Source organism: Hyperolius riggenbachi, chromosome 5, assembly GCF_040937935.1.
Source record: "Hyperolius riggenbachi isolate aHypRig1 chromosome 5, aHypRig1.pri, whole genome shotgun sequence".
Taxonomy (NCBI): Eukaryota; Metazoa; Chordata; class Amphibia; order Anura; family Hyperoliidae; genus Hyperolius; species Hyperolius riggenbachi.
In genome coordinates this window covers 102,787,796-102,805,148 of record NC_090650.1, presented here as the reverse complement: position 1 = coordinate 102,805,148, position 17,353 = coordinate 102,787,796, and the positions used below count along the sequence as shown (strand labels likewise).

At 41.9% G+C, this 17,353-nt stretch overlaps 1 protein-coding gene across 1 annotated transcript in view; it reads left to right on the top strand.

Annotated features, from left to right (window-relative positions):
* CPVL (carboxypeptidase vitellogenic like) overlaps positions 1-17,353 on the top strand; it is a 151,193-nt gene that overhangs the window by 93,137 nt on the left and 40,703 nt on the right.

Genomic DNA, 17,353 nt, shown 5'->3' with positions numbered 1-17,353 from the left:
TTCTCAGTTTCCCTTTAAGAGGTTTGCATGCATGGACAGGTTCTTCTTCAGTTATGCAAACTTAAGTTATTTATACATGTTATAATGCTATAATAAGGTATTGAAAGTACCCTTTACTTATGTAAGTCAATTAAATGCAGTTTCTGCTGATTTTGATTGGCTTGTTTTCAATCTTTTTTTAACGTGCATATGATTTGAATTACATATGCAAGTTGGCGGGGTTTGCATTTATTTTGCAATCTCTGGTGAGCATCCTTTGATCAGTGGAAGGTGGTCTGGTCTGATGACTGTCTTTGGCCTCCAAAATCCCCAGCATCTCTAGAGTGTGCTGGAAAAAGTCTGATTCAAATGGGTCCCACTTCACCATGTACAGTTCTAAAAGGATCTACTGCTAGAATGTATTTTGTATTTATTTGTGCCACGCACCACAGGACCCCTTCAGAGGTCTTGCAAGGTATTGTAGAGTCCATGGCTCCATGGGTCAGCGCTATACTGACAGCATAATGCTAGGTATACACAATGGAACTTTCTAGCAGATTTCCTGCCAGATCAATTATATCCAACCTGTCTAAACTGAGTTCAATCAATTTTCCATTAACTTCTATGGCAAATCGATTGAAATAAGATTTGACATAATCTATCTGGAAGGAAATCTGCCAGAAAATCTGTGTGTACCTAGTATAAGGAAGGGGGGGGGAGGGCTATGCAGACAGGTAAATGGGTGGTTTTAATGTTTGGCTGATCAGTGTCTGTATATAAGGATGCGTACACACGTCAAATGTTTGACCAATTTTACCACCTCCATAGAGTATGAGAGTTTACCTACCCAATCTGTTCCTAGTATTCAAAATCTGTTTGGACAATTTTTACCACATATTTTGAATGCTATGAACAGATTGTGTGGGTATGCTCTCATACTACACAGAGGTGGTAAAACTGACCAATGAAAACTGTATGTGTGTACAGACCCTAAATGGTAGATCTCTTAAGCCTCATACACATGAGGCACAAATGTCTGCAGTTGCAAGCAGACAGGAGACAAAAAAAAAAAAAGCGACAGTTCGTCGCCAGGTCCCTCTGTGCGGCAGCTGTACACACGTTGCACAGAGGGACAGATGCGGCGGGAAATGCTGTCACCGAAAGTTTCGTCCCCCCCCCGCCGGAAGCTCCCTTCTGGCTGTGGGTAGCTGTCACTAGTCCGCACATACACACGCAGTACGCGTGGCAGACTAGCTACAGTTGTGGAGACAAAAGTTGCCGGCGATTGAACTTTTCAATCGCTTGGCAACTGCTGTCTCCGGCGACAGTTCGGGGTGCGTGCCTCATACACACGGGGCAACTGTCGCCCAGACATGCGCGTGCCACGTGTTTGTGGCAACAGTTGTGCCCCGTGTGTATGAGCCTTTAAAGGACAACTGAAGTGAGAGACAAATGCAGGCTGCATTATTTCATTTTGAGCAATACCAGTTACCTGGCTGTCCTGCTGAACTATTTGGCTGCAGCAGTGTCTGAATTACACCATTAACAAGCATGCAGCTATTCTTGTCAGATTTGACAATATTGTCAAACACCTGATGTGCTGCCTGCTTGTTCAGGGGGCTATAGCAAAAAGAGTTAGAGGCAGACGATCAGCAGGATAGCCAGGCAACTGGTATTGCTTAAAGGGAAATAAATATGGCAGCCTCCATATCCCTCTTGCTTCAGGTTTCCTTTAAATGATAACAAAGCAGGTAAAGCCTGGTACACGCCTTCTTTTTTTGATTGGCCAATCACTGACCAGTTCTACCACTTCCATGTTGTAGGGGAGTTTACCTAGGCAATCTGCTCATAGAATTCAAAATCTGTTGACCCTCCTATATGAAGGTGGTAAAAATGGCCAATCAAAATTGAAGGGATGTACCAGGCTTAATTGTGTTGTGGTGGTTTTGTTTTGCAACATCAAAACATTACAAATTCAACGTCCCTAGAGTCTATGAAGCTGTACAACACTTGCTTTACAGTGATATTTCAGGGTTTACAAAGTCAGTTTCTAGAACTATTGATGGTGATTGTTCCAGATGATTGGTAATTGGTATCAATGTATGTACTCCATCTCCGTTTTTTCTTTAGCTCGGATATCCTTTAAGCAATCTGCCACGAGTTTGGAAGGTCGATGAGCAGCAAATTCCTATCTGAGTGACAATTGTATACTGATTGAAATTGGGCAGGAAGTGGATCTGAATGGTACAATTTCAAGCTGCATGCAAGATTGAATTGACCATCTATAGACCTAAGTGAATTGCTAAGCAATGTAGTGGGACAGCTCTGCTGATGCTAGATTTTTGCCTTTACAGAACTATGAAAATCCAGAGTGTGTACCTAGCTGTAAAGGTATTGCAGACTGGTAATGTGCAGTGGCCATTTGTCTTCATGTGGATGATGTAGCTTGATCATAAGATTTGCTTCTCATTCATTAGGAAAGCAAACTTTTGTTTTTCTTAACATCTTAGTAAGGGGGCTTTTAGGACCATTGTAGTCCCTTACACACCCCAATGAGTTCTGGGTCACCATGAGCTTGCTGGTTAGTCTGTACCTCTCGGATTTACAAGCCCTACTCCATAGAGCCAAATTAATCCATGCCATGCACTGATGAGGATCAAACAATCCGAAACAGTCTGAATGCATGTTGGATTATTATGGCTCTGTACATATTAACAAGCTGACACATCATTGCATTCCAGCGGTTCTGGAGGTGTGTTTAGCTTCTAAGGGTACAATGGTTAATTTGCATATATTCAGCAGTGGTGCCTGGGAGACATCTCGAGCTCACTCCAACCTGAATTATCGCAAATTCTTTCTGTTTTAGGAAAGCAAACTTTTGTTTTTCTTATGTGAAGCAGATGCCATTACCAAACCGCTCTGCAAGTTATGTAAATTCCTTTTAGGTCTTCATGGACAAGGTACATGTGCCTCAGGATAGGAGTAAACTCTTCAGAGATCAGCTAGTCAGGAAATGATGCCTATAAAGCCATATAAACTGTCATTTTCTCATCTGCAGCTTGTTAAATGCCAGCTAATTGCATCCTTGTTCTGCTTTTTTAGTGGTTTCCAGTTTTTGGCAGTTTATAAAACATTTCTAAACACTTAAATTCAGATACTTTTGATTTTAAAATCTTCACAAGAGACGTTTAATAGTGGCTTTTGGTAAGAACGGTTTCCAGGGAGAATAGTGGGGAAGGGGCAATTTTCCAGTTTTATCTTGTTACCGATAATTCATTTATACAAATCATTTTCAACTATCCTCAAATATTTTAACAAGACAGCCTACTTATAAATGTAAACTGTGTTTTTGGCCACTTCTGCTTCGCATGTTGTCTAGAATATTCTGTATTTCACAGAACCATGGCTCAGTGTAGACCTGTCAAGTGAGCACACTTTTTATCTATTGTGGTATGCGTTATCACCCCTAACCTGCTGATTGGAGCATCAGCACAGTGAAGTTATGACTCTACGCTCCACCCCCTTGCCCTTGCCCACTGCCTGTTGGCTTCCTGTGTAAGGACTCCTTCACACACTGTTCATTGTATTCTCAATGTCAAATGTGTTTAACATGAGCACTATGTACATCTGCAAGCCACTGTGTGTGTTCCAGGCCAAGATCTCCTGTACAGGGGATTAGAGGAAGTTAAAATAAAGTGTTGGACACAATTTATAAAACTTACATTTTTGAAAGCTTTTTTTTTTTTCATTTAATGATCACATGGCGGCCCGATCACTTTGGCGAAAGGGTGAGCCGAATGATGGCTCACTATGCTGACAGTGAAATTTCGGGAGTTTATTACTATTCCCCCTCCAAGTTGACGGAATTTGGGGTCAAGCAACTGCCAAAGCATCTAATTACTGCTGGGCACTATAGCATTGTGGCTATTGCGCATAATTCAGGTGCTACGCAGGGTGCGCCAAAAAGTCCTGCTTCAACACCAGGGGGCACACTTTACACTATGGGGGGGGCAACGAGGTGGCTTCACTAGGCAGATTCCTACAAGATTTCATGCTGAAATCTATCGGAATCAGCCTGCGAGGTATGGGCAGCTTGACAGATCATTCTCTGATCAGAGAAAGACCTGTCTCTGGGTGGAATCTGCCCACTATCCCGAGATGTATGGACACCTTCAATGCTGGGCATACACGGCTCGATTTTGCCGCTCGATTCTTCTGCTCGATCAATTCCCCGCTCGATTCTGCAGGTGATTCTCTTATCTTCTGCTAGTTTTTCTTATCTTCTATTGTCCTCAATGCAGAATTGAGCGAGCTGGAGATCGGACGTGTCGGAAATTATCGATCGAGCCATCGAAATGGCTCAGAATCGAGCCATTTATTCCCAGCATTAAGCCGCATCTACACGCGTAGATGTAGCCGCGATGTTCCTTATCAATCGAGCCGCTGATGCGGCTCGATTGATAAGATCCGACAGGATGGATCTCTCCACCGCCGATTCCCTGCTCGCTCCCCGCGAGGGGACAATGGCAGGGAATCGAGCGGAAGATGAGCGGGGACGACCGGGGAATCTAATCCGAGCGGGGACGCGGCGGGTACGCGGAAGATTAGCCGCCGGATCGCCACCTCATCTACACGTGTAGATGAGGCTTTACACTAGTGACAGTTACAGCTGAATCTGGTCTCCTGAGGTTTTTGTTTGTTTTTGTGATCTTCTTGTGATGAAACGTTAACACCTCATTGAAGAATGTGTGTCTCCAGTGGGCTGAGGAGTAGTCTACAGTCATGTGAAAAACTAAATACACATCAATTTCGTATCTTCATTTGGACTGTATATAAATGTACTTAAATTCAGTTGCAAGGCCCACTAAACTACTGTGCTGTATGCTTATTGTATTAGTGATACAGTAGAATCCCTTTAGGGCCTGTTTCCATTAGCGCAAATCTGCATGCGTTTTCCGCATGCAGATTTGCATAGCCAATAACCGTCAATGGGCCGGTCTCCACTAGGCCACAAATCTGTGCGGTGTGCTGTGCAGAAAAATCTGCACAGCAGAGCCATCAGAATTTCCACACCGCGAGGCTAGAGTGCGATTCGCGTGTAATGTAATGAATAGGAAAATCGCATGCATTTTAGCCATGCGAATTTGTGTACGTTTTCGCGTAAAAGTAATGTAAAAGCAAACAGGCACTGACATGGTTAAAATTGCATACTTACAAAAATACGCACATTTTTAACGCTTTTTCGCGTTAAAATTAGCATGATGGTCAGGAATCGCTGTGTATGCAGTGAGTTTAATCCAGTATTTAGGCAGTGCTATAAAACCAAAACACAGCTGTAACTACTACTGTTCCTAGTGTTATCACTGCAGTTCTCATTTATGTGCACTTAGGGCTCGTTTCCACTAGGGCGAATTCGCATGCGTGGCCTGCATGCGAATTCGCATAGTCAATGAAAGTGGATGGGACTGTTTCCACTTGTCATTTTAAACGCGCGTTTTTGTGTGCAGAATTTTTCTGCACGGTAGGGCCTGCAGAATTCGCCTGCGTGAGGAATGCAGGCGAATCGCAGCCCATGTATTTGATAGGGAAAACGCGCGTGCGTTTTTTGCCGCGATTTCGCGTGCGAATTCGCACGCAAAGTAATGCAAATTGGACCAGGCAGTGACATGGTAAATTCGCATAGACCCTGCCTATGCGAATTCGCACGCGAAATCGCGGCAAAAATCGCATGCGGAATCGCATCCGCATGCGATTTTGTCAGCGGTGGAATCCCAGCGATTCGCACCGCACTAGTGGAAACGAGCCCTTATGGTTTATTATAATAAAGCTGCATCTTCTGCAGCGCTGTACAGAGCATATTGTCTTGACTCTTTAGAGTGTCCCTCAGAGGGGCTCACAATCTAATTCCTACCATAGTCATGTGTAGTCTATGGAAATTGTAGGAGGAAGCCAATTAACTAATATGTATGTTTTGGGATGTGGGAGGAAACCAGAGTGCCCAGAAGAAATCCACGCAGACACGGGAACATACAAACTCTGTGCAGATAGTGCCCTGGCTGGGATTGCAACCAGGGAACCAGCGCTGCTAGGCAAGAGTGCTAACCACTATGGCACCGTGCTGCCTGTTTACAGCAGTTTCTCAGCGGAGTCCTAAAGTACCCCCAACAGTGCATGTTTTGCATAAAACCACACAACGTCACGGGTTGGGTAATTAAGGTACCCATACATTTAGTGACTTGGCTGATCGACCGTCTGATTTGATCATTATCTAATTGGATGAAAATCGGTACTGCCAAGTGCATGCCTGATCAGTGATGCAACCAATCTTGGGAAGAGCATGTAGATCTGACATGCTGCAAGATGTTGGGCCTTCATGGTCTGTCTGGTGCAAGGCGGTTAGGGTGAGCAATATCTGGACGAGAGACGAAACCTCAGACCGTGTGCCCAGTACACTATACATTACCTGCCCATGCCTCCCGCTGGCTCCGGGCTCCATCCTCTGTCCATACATGCACCCTATGTTGTCGGGATACACGTGGGCTTGTGTATGACGTCCCATATGTGCCCACATTACTCTGGCAACCATGTAGGGCGCATGGAAGGATGGAGCCAGCAGTGGACATGGACAGATGATGTATAGTGCACTGGGCCCAGGGAGGGGGACAGCCTCGGGCTGGCGAGGTGGCTGATGCGGCATCACAAGGCTGATTCCGGGTCGATTCCAGCATGAAATGGATCAGGAATCGCCCTGTGGTGAATGGGCAGTCAACTGATCTCTCATCAGATTTGATTAGAGAGATTTGTGTCTTTGTCAAATCTGCCCATCATCTCTAGATGCATGGCTACCTTTAGTGTCTCAGCAGAGCTCATTCACTAACTCTGTGGATTTTCACAAAACATGCACACTTGGGGGTAGTTGAGGACTGAGTTGACAAACCCTGGTTTAAAACACAAGTAATGGAAGTGTAACACGAATTACAATGACAAAGGAAGCCATTCAGTTGCATTATTGAAAGGCCTCCAGCAGCAAGGAAGCAGTGGTAACCTGGAAATAATGGTGCAGTAACTGCCAGGAAGAGGCATCGGTGTGGTTTCCCTTCATCCTTGCTGCTGTATCCAGGATGGCTGTTGTCACTGGTTATGTTTATCGCTGCTCTATGAATACAGACACTCTTCCATATCTATAAAGAAAACAGGAGGAGAAACTCTGCAGTAAACATCACTACAGCCATTAACGTCATTCCATAAATTACGGTAAGGGATTGTAAATACCACAGAATGCAAGGAAGCATATCACTGCATTATTCTTTTTGTTTGTTTCTGTATAGTTTCCTTATGTATTTACTGAAAAGCTATATGCAGAAGCCATGACATATTCACTATGGAGCAATCTGTTCCCTGTCGCCTGTTCATATTCTGATTCTCCCACACACAGTCATGCACTCAGCTCTGCAGGTCTGGCTAACAGATGTTGGCTAAGATCTGTGAGTGATAAGTGAGGCCCCAAAGACTCTGGAAACATAATCGCTTTTCTGTGTCTGCTGTCTGAATGATAACCTAATGCTATATAGTATATAGGTATACATTCCTTCAGTCTCTCTGATGCCTTTGACTTGATGGCCACCACAGAGCCATTTTTACCACTGCCCTGTCTGCTCAAGTTCAAGCCTACCCAAAGCTGATGCCAGCTTCCTATTCGCATGACCATGTCCAGTAATTAAAAGGTGCCCACTAACGATCCAATCTTTCTTTGTCCAATCTTACCATTTCTATATAATATAAAGCCTAGTACTCACCACCCGATGGGTCCTGCGACGTCCCCTTGACGACAGTTGGCAAGTGACGCTGCTTGCTGCTGGCAGGTATGCATGACGTCACGCAACTCTTCACGTCAAGAGCGAATGAGACTTCAAGCGATAGTGGTACTTTGCTCTGGAGTAATTTGGGATCTTAACGATCTGATCTGCTGTGACGGTCATTATTGTGGCGCGACACTAAGTGACGTTCGCATGGTTGTGTGGCTGTACCAACAACGCCATATTGCAGAAACGACCAATCGGCGCTCAAGAAATTGTTGGTCGTCGGGAAAATCACAACGTGGATATATAGCTTTAGGGACTGTCTAAAGTATACTTTCAATATAGTCACTCAGTTTACCTTACTAAAGTAGCTCTCAAAGGGCCAATAAATAAGATTTAATACTGGCATATCTATATTTGGAGAATGGCCTCGATTCATCAACACTTAGCAAATTTGTTAACAGTTTGGTAAAATACCGAATTTGTTAACTTCATTTCAGGATTCATCAAAGTTATCTACAGCTGTTAGCGAACATTCGGTAACGATTCGGTAACGATTCGCTAAAACGGAATAAAGTGCAATTCATGAAAAAGAAAGTGGGCGTGGTTTAGCGTTACATTTAGGATTAGTTATCTCTTTCACTGCTCTGTCGTTATTCCTGTCAGATCATTGCTGACAGAGAAGATGGAGCCATTTGAAGTGGTTATGTATCAGCTGAGAGTGATTCAAAGGCGCAGACGGGCAAGAATAAGGTCTGCAACCATATAAATTTGTAAGAGAATAGATTTATTTGCTATAACACGACATCTGCATTTCTCTTGAATCATCTTGTAAGAGAACACAGGCAGTGTCAGGGTTAACTAATTTGCTAGCTGCACTATAATTTTTTAGAAAAGGCTCCTATCAAATTGTGGGATTGTCCCAACCACTTTCAGAATCCTGGTCCAGGTCTAAAGCCCTATTCAGAATGTTGCTACGTAGTGCTCAAAGGACTGCCTTTTATCCACAATTCCATGGGAATCTTATGGCCTTGTGTTAAAGTACCACTGTAAAATGGAAATATCGACACGATACCGAATGGTTACCGAATTGTTATCGAATTCACACCGAATGAGGAAAAACCTTGATGAATACAACTAGAAATCGCTAAACTTCGAATTCGGTAATTTAACAAACTGGAAAAAGTTATCTCAAAGAGAATGATGAATCGAGGCCATTCTCCACTTCCAATATCCAACCTCCATATAAACCAACTAGGGCTGAACGGGCATTCTGGAATCCATTAGCTGGTACAAAGCATGTTTTAACAAACACAGTAAAAATGGGGCTTTATATGAACAAATATTCGTCTTTTTATTTCTTCATGTCAAAAAGTCTTCACAGTTGCGGACACACAGGTAGACAAAATTTTCAGAACTCCAAACAACAACCAAATCGACTGCCTGACACGTGTTTCACGATCAAAGATCGCTTCCTCAGAGGCATACAGTATATATGTACATCACATGTGAGTCCAAATAAAGACCACAGACCGCAATCTGCAAAGATATGAAGACCAATACCAGATGGACGCAGTCCAGAGATCACCACCGTAAACGCTGATGCGGAACTTCCGCATCAGCGTTTACGGTGGTGATTTCTGGACTGCGTCCATCTGGTATTGGTCTTCATATCTTTGCAGATTGCGGTCTGTGGTCTTTATTTGGACTCACATGTGATGTACATATATACTGTATGCCTCTGAGGAAGCGATCTTTGATCGTGAAACACGTGTCAGGCAGTCGATTTGGTTGTTGTTTGGAGTTCTGAAAATTTTGTCTACCTGTGTGTCCGCAACTGTGAAGACTTTTTGACATGAAGAAATAAAGACGAATATTTGTTCATATAAAGCCCCATTTTTACTGTGTTTGTTAAAAGTGATATTTGATTAGGGGTGGAACTTTACTGTGAAGTTTTATCTGTAACGTGTGGTACAAAGCATGTGCCTGAAACACGATTCACAGTCGGCTGGATTCTTCTCTGCACAGCCGTGATGGAACTTCAGAGCATTGGTTCCTATTCAATTAACTCAATGAAGAAGAGATATAGGATTCTGCTCTAGGAGAAAACCCAGGAGAGAAAAGTTAAGGGCCATAAAGCTTTAAGCTTGGTACACACATCCATTTTAATTGGCCTATTTTACCACTTTCATGTAGTATATGAGTTTACCTGCTCAATCTGTTTATAGCATTCAAATCTGTTGGCCCTACATAAAATTGGTGAAATTGATTATTGGCTAATTAAAATTGTATGTGTATGCACCCTTACAGACCTCATCCCAGTCATCAATGACTGCTTTTTATCCAAGATTTACTGGCAAATTTATTGCTGTACTACAAAAGTTTTTAGATTACCATAAAAATTGTGATTTTTCTCTTATTTCCGGTTGTTGTGACATCACCATGCTTGTCCTTTATCTTTAAGGCTGCTTTCACAGTGGGACGTTACAGGCGCACATTAGAGCAGCCTGTAACGCAGCCCACCGCACAGCAATGAAAAATCAATGGGCTGGTCACAGTGCACACGTTGCGTTACATTGTAACGCAGCACGTTTAAATAAAGTGCTGCATGCTGTACGTTATATGCGGCTAAGCTGCGTTAGATTGTTTGCACATGCTCAGTAATGTTGGAGGAGGTGGTCTCTACTCCTTCTCCGTGGCCAGCCACATGGCTAATTAATATTCGTTGCACGGTGATGTGCAGTGTTTACTTCCTGGAGCGGCCGATCTATGCAGCGATTGGCTGGCGGGACCACGTGATGCGGATCATGTGGTCTCCGCATGCATGGCACAAAAAAGGCGCACCAAGAGCTGCATAACGCAGCTCTAGGTAGCGTCCTCGTCCACCACCACCAGGCGTTGCGTTAGGGGCACGTTATGCGACCTATAACGTCCCCTAAAACTCAACGTCCTGGTGGGAAAGAAGCCTAAAGGACAACTGTAGCAATAGGACTACAGAGGCGGCCATATTTACCGGTATTTCCTTTTAAGCAATACTGATTTCCTGGCTATCCTGCCTCTAATACTTTTAGCCATACACCCTGAACAAGCATGCAGCAGATCCGGTGTATCTGACATAATTGTCAGATCTGGCAAGTTTAGCTGCATGCTTGTTTCTGGTGTGAGTCAGACACTACTGCAGCCATATATATCAGTAGGGCTGTCAGGTAAATGGTATTGTTTAAAAGGAAATAAATCACCGCCTCCATATCCCTCTCACTTCAGCTGTCCTTTAGGGCCCGTTTCCACTACACACGGTGCAATGAGATCACCGCACTGCATTGAAACCTCCGTCAATGCGAAAGTTTCCATTAATGTGAATTTACGGTTGTGATAAGGTGCGGTGCGGCTTAATTTATAGATGGCATGCTGCAGCTTCCTGCAGTCCGCATGCGGGTCCCATAGGGATTGTATTGAGCCGCATTGGGTTGTGAAGTACATGCGGTTGAATGTGGTATGGCGACAATGTGGCCAGTGGAAACGGGCCCTTAATGTCACAGACCCTTTGAAACCCACTTTATCCTTTCAAACTCACATGGGTTGTTCAGAAAAGGGAATGGGGCATACACACATATAAAACTTGCCATAAATGGACAGAGATCCCTCTGTCATTGTAAACACTTTAAGTTGTAGTTTTTCCATTGAATTACTGGGCACATGTCTGTTCCTGATTTGTGTTCTCAGAGCATGTATGAGTGATTAAGAACTCCAGTAGTGGAACTCATCAGCAGCATGGAAAAATATTATGGTCTGCATTACATGCCATAGAACAATAGAGCATAATAGATGAGTAATGACTTCCATATTGTGCAGAGTAGTGTTGCATCTGCAGTGTGTGTGAAAATATTTCAGACCCAAATTTACTAAATCTGTAGGTTATCTATAGCATACAGTTGCTAGTCTGGTTTCGTGACAGCAATAGTCAGATTTGGCTTTGGTAAGCTATACATATATATTTCATAGTTCTAAATTTGCCCTGAGAAGTGTTTGAATTTCTATTAAGATTTTTAAAGTCTGCCCGTACTGTTGTAACGGAAACTGACTGATACTGTATTGAGATGTTATGGAGGCTGCCATATTTATTTCCTTTTAAGCAATGCAGATTGCCTGCTTGCCCTGTTGATCTTCTGCCTCTAATACTAAAAGCGGCTAACCCAGATAACGTTTGAATTCGGGCTCTGACCACATTTTGAATTGTACAATTAAAGGGAACCTAAACTGAGACGGATATGGATTTTTCCTTTTAAAATACCAGTTGCCTGACTCTCCTGCTGATCCTGTGTCTCTAATACTTTTATCCACAACCCCTCAACAAGCATGCAAATCGGGTGCTCTGACTGTTTCCTGACTGAAGTCAGACTGGATTAGCTGCATGCTTGTTTCAGGTCTGTAATTAAGCCACTAGTGCAGCCAAAGAGATCAGTGGGACTGCCAGGCAACTGGTATTGTTTTAAAAGGAAACATCCATATCCCTCTCAGTTTAGGTTCCCTTTAAAAACAAGAAGGTAGCTAGTACGATCAAACACTACTGAAGCTATAAAAATCAGCAGGAGAGCCAGGAAACTGGCATTGTTTAAAAGGAAATATGGCAAACTCTATACTCCCTACAGGATCACGTTTTACATGCGTTATTCCTGTGTGAAGAGATTGTGGGTATGAATGTGTATCTGGTGAGCCAGTATTACTGCAAGACCTACACCATGGAAACAGAAGAACAATCTACCGTAATCCTGTGAAAAGTTGTCAGGAAGCTACAAATTGGCAAATAAAGGCGCATTTCCAGGTCACTAAAATTCCACTGAATATCAGTATAAATGGGCTAAGACTACGGAATGGTAATGTATGACATGTTATGGTGAATAAAAAGCAGTGGAGATGTAAAAGTTTAGTTGAAATAAATTTGTAATGAATGTAGAGCTCAGTCAAAGGAGTCTACAGCACCCAAACCACTATGCAAAAGGAAGAATTGTGACTGCAGCCCCGTCAGATAAAGGAGTGCTCAGCCATGAGCCTGTAGTATCTACAGTGCAATAAATGGAACTCTCCGATGACAGAAGTGGGCTCCAGTCTTATGTCTGTTTTTCCCTCCAGTACATATGCCAAGAACAGACAGCACACTTAGTGTGTGAATGAATAAGGCCAAAAAGAGAAATGTGACTACTCTGAAACTCATAAGCTTTAGTGGCCGAGGTTGGACATATTGCATAGAACTGTTGCCCATGTGCGTCATGGGAGAGAGGCAAAACTAAAGCTGTGCTTGACTGAGAGACAGTCAATGGATGCTGCTCACCAATGGCCACAATACCTATTTAAGAACTGACGGGTGAGAGGTAGTGTCAGTGTTCGAGTTATTGAAATTCTGCCACTCAAATTACGTGAAGCACAAATAAGTGAACTACCCCTGACCCTGTCCACATGTTTGGGTGCTGAAGAGTGTTGATGGGTGAATTTGGGTTTCTGCCTTTCAATAAACTGAATTTGAACACCAAAACTATTAGGTGGTTCCACTAAAAAACGTAAGTTGTTGCCAGCAATCACGTCTATAAATGAAATATCATAGGGAATTTTCTCTAATATTTTAGACCATGTTTGGGCATTGTACTTGAGCCTCTTGGACAATGCACAGGAGCGAGTGTACAGGCCCTAATATCTGAAAGAAAATGGTTTTCATTGATAAAAGGGGTCCAGAGTGATCCTGACATGTTGGAGTTTTGTATTCAATTTTCTAAATGAATATTTAAGAAATTGGAGCACTTATTGGCAACTTATCGACAATGATGACTAAAGACACAAATGCCATACAGTTTGCCAGAAGGTGTGTGGGAGCCCAGAGTCAATTAAACAATCAGTCCAAGAAGCTATATTTTTGATTTGATGTCAAATCTGTGTGATCATAACACCACTACCATGTTTCCAAGGTGAGGTTTGCAGATCTTTAAAACAACTTGAAGTAACTTACTTTTTGGAAACTTGGTTTGTGATTGTACAATCATTTGGCCTGGACAATTTACTGGTGTATTAAAAAAATATATATGGGGATGCCAAAACTCCCAATGCTCACACTCCTCCCTTTCCTGTACCTAGGCCCTTCCTTCTTCTTTTGTTCTTTCCCATATTGGACAAGAGTTGAAAACTTGAACATGTTTATCATGTCAGAATTGTAGCGGTTTTATTTACAGTGGAGGAAATAATTATTTGACCCCTCACTGATTTTGTAAGTTTGTCCAATGACAAAGAAATGAAAAGTCTGATAACAGTATCATTTCAATGGTAGGTTTATTTTAACAGTGGCAGATAGCACATCAAAAGGAAAATCGAAAAAATAACCTTAAATAAAAGATAGCAACTGATTTGCATTTCATTGAGTGAAATAAGTTTTTGAACCCCTACCAACCATTAAGAGTTCTGGCTCCCACAGAGTGGTTAGACACTTCTACTCAATTAGTCACCCTCATTAAGGACACCTGTCTTAACTAGTCACCTGTATAAAAGACACCTGTCCACAGAATCAATCAATCAAGCAGACTCCAAACTCTCCAACATGGGAAAGACCAAAGAACTGTCCAAGGATGTCAGAGACAAAATTGTAGACCTGCACAAGGCTGGAATGGGCTACAAAACAATTAGCAAGAAGCTGGGAGAGAAGGTGACAACTGTTGGTGCGATTGTTCGAAAATGGAAGGAGCACAAAATGACCATCAATCGACCTCGCTCTGGGGCTCCACGCAAGATCTCACCTCGTGGGGTGTCAATGGTTTTGAGAAAGGTGAAAAAGCATCCTAGAACTACACGGGAGGAGTTAGTGAATGACCTCAAATTAGCAGGGACCACAGTCACCAAGAAAACCATTGGAAACACATTACACCGCAATGGATTAAAATCCTGCAGGGCTCGCAAGGTCCCCCTGCTCAAGAAGGCACATGTGCAGGCCCGTCTGAAGTTTGCCAATGAACACCTGATTGATTCTGTGAGTGACTGGGAGAAGGTGCTGTGGTCTGATGAGACCAAAACAGAGCTCTTTGGCATTAGTGTTTGGAGGAAGAAAAATGCTGCCTATGACCCCCAAAACACCGTCCCCACCGTCATGCATGGGGGTGGAAACATTTTGCTTTGGGGGTGTTTTTCTGCTAAGGGCACAGGACAACTTAATCGAATTAACGGGAAAATGGACGGAGCCATGTATCGTGAAATCCTGAACGACAACCTCCTTCCCTCTGCCAGGAAACTGAAAATGGGTCGTGGATGGGTGTTCCAGCACGACAATGACCCAAAACATACAGCAAAGGCAACAAAGGAGTGGCTCAAGAAGAAGCACATTAAGGTCATGGAGTGGCCTAGTTAGTCTCCGGACCTTAATCCAATAGAAAACCTATGGAGGGAGCTCAAGCTCAGTTGCACAGAGACGGCCTTGAAACCTTAGGGATTTAGAGATGATCTGCAAAGAGGAGTGGACCAACATTCCTCCTAAAATGTGTGCAAACTTGGTCATCAATTACAAGAAACGTTTGACCTCTGTGCTTGCAAACAAGGGTTTTTCCACTAGGTATTAAGTCTTTTATTGTTAGAGGGTTCAAAAACGTTTTTCACTCAATGATATGCAAATCAGTTGCTATCTTTTATTTAAGGTTATTTTTTCGATTTTCCTTTTGATGTGCTATCTGCCACTGTTAAAATAAACCTACCATTGAAATGATACTGTTCTGAGACTTTTCATTTCTTTGTCATTGGACAAACTTACAAAATCAGTGAGGGGTCAAATAATAATTATTTCCTTCACTGTATGCAGGAAAAGCTGTCATATGTATGTTTTAAGTTTTAATGTTCTATGCAAAATTTCATTGTGAACTGTAAAGTTAGAGTACTTTATATTTCTCTCTGACATCTCAGCATTTTCCAGGCTGTGAAGCCTATAAGATTATTCTAGCTACAAGAAGTCAAAACATTCTTGTTAGAGGCATCTTTCAAATGCCAAGGTCAAGATAAGCATACTGTGGAAAGACTGGAAGCAAGTTAAACTCGCATTACTGCAGCAATCTTATTTGCTCATTAATTACACATAAATATTATCAATTTAAATATTAATCAATAAAGTCCTTTTAACTAAAGAAATAATTATTGTTAAACCATATATAATAGAATCTATTACTTTGAAATATATTTAAATGGTGAATTTTGCAGTGACAGTTTCAAAACACATTAGAAGCGTTCCACCTGAATGTTTGGGTTAGGAGGTCTTATCAAAAATTCTGGAACGTCAATAGGTTTTTTCTATTATCCCGTATTTAGGACAAATGATGCCACCTGGCGGTTTCATAGTCTTATATAATTAATACTGCTTGTTATTTATGAGATAGTGACCTCTGCCGGTTGACATTATTATATTTATTTTATAAGAAAGACAAGTATATAGAACATGATTTTATATTAAGATTTAATATACAATTATATCTTCTGATTGTTTTAAGAATTATATAATAAGCTTTATATTTAAATAAGTATATTAGAAACCCTGTATGTTTCAATAAGCCCTAAATTGCTGAAGGCTCTTACAGGTCCGTGTACAGTGTTATAGTGTCAACCTGACCTGGGAAAGTACAGACACATTCCAAAAACTAATTAGCAGAAGGAGATATTATCAGAAATGCGTCACGAATGACATTGTATAGTCTCAATGTCTGGGGCAGCCAGCAGACAAGATGGCTGGTGACGTCCATTTTTAATAAATTGTGTCAAACTACCTGATTAAATGTGTATACATTGCAAACCTACGTAGATTATCACAGTTAAGATAATTAAGGTATTCAAAACAAAAAGTGTTATGGGTATTTTAAAAGTCAAAGCTAGCGAGCTACGCATGGAAGCTTTAGCCAATCAGAACCTGGCATTCAGGGAAATTCCAGATTAGGCAGCCATATTGCTTCCTATCCCTATAAAAGTAGGAGCTGAAAGCTCATAGTTTGCAGAAGCCCAACAATCTCCTGAGAAGACGCATGAGGCAGAAGCTACCTTCCCACACGTGGTTCTAGATGCTGAAGAAATGACCGAGAAGGGGTAATATGCTTAATATTCTGGTGATTTACTTTATTAATTTTTCAGCATTGTTTTGTTAAGATGTTAGCAAGAAGTTTTTTTTTTTTTAGAAGCTATTTTTTATGCTATTTCTTTAAGAAGATTACTACAAGTTTTACACAGCTATTATATACACAGCTATTGATACAGATGAGACTACTTTTGATCTTATTCTACATAACACAACTGTTCTATTCTTTTTTTGAATGTACTTAGAAGATTGATGATCGCTTGGCTATAAAGCCTTGATGAGATGGAATACTGTTAGAAGGAAACACTACTTGTAACTGTTCATATTTTGTATACATGCTGTATGATAAGCAAATACAATTTTTTTTATATAAAACCATATACGGAGTGCTCTGATTTATTTCAAGGAACACCGTCCATCTATAATTACTGTTATAGAGTGTTCAGACCCCGCTATGCCGGATTTATATGATAGCAATCCTTTAAGGGCTGGTCCT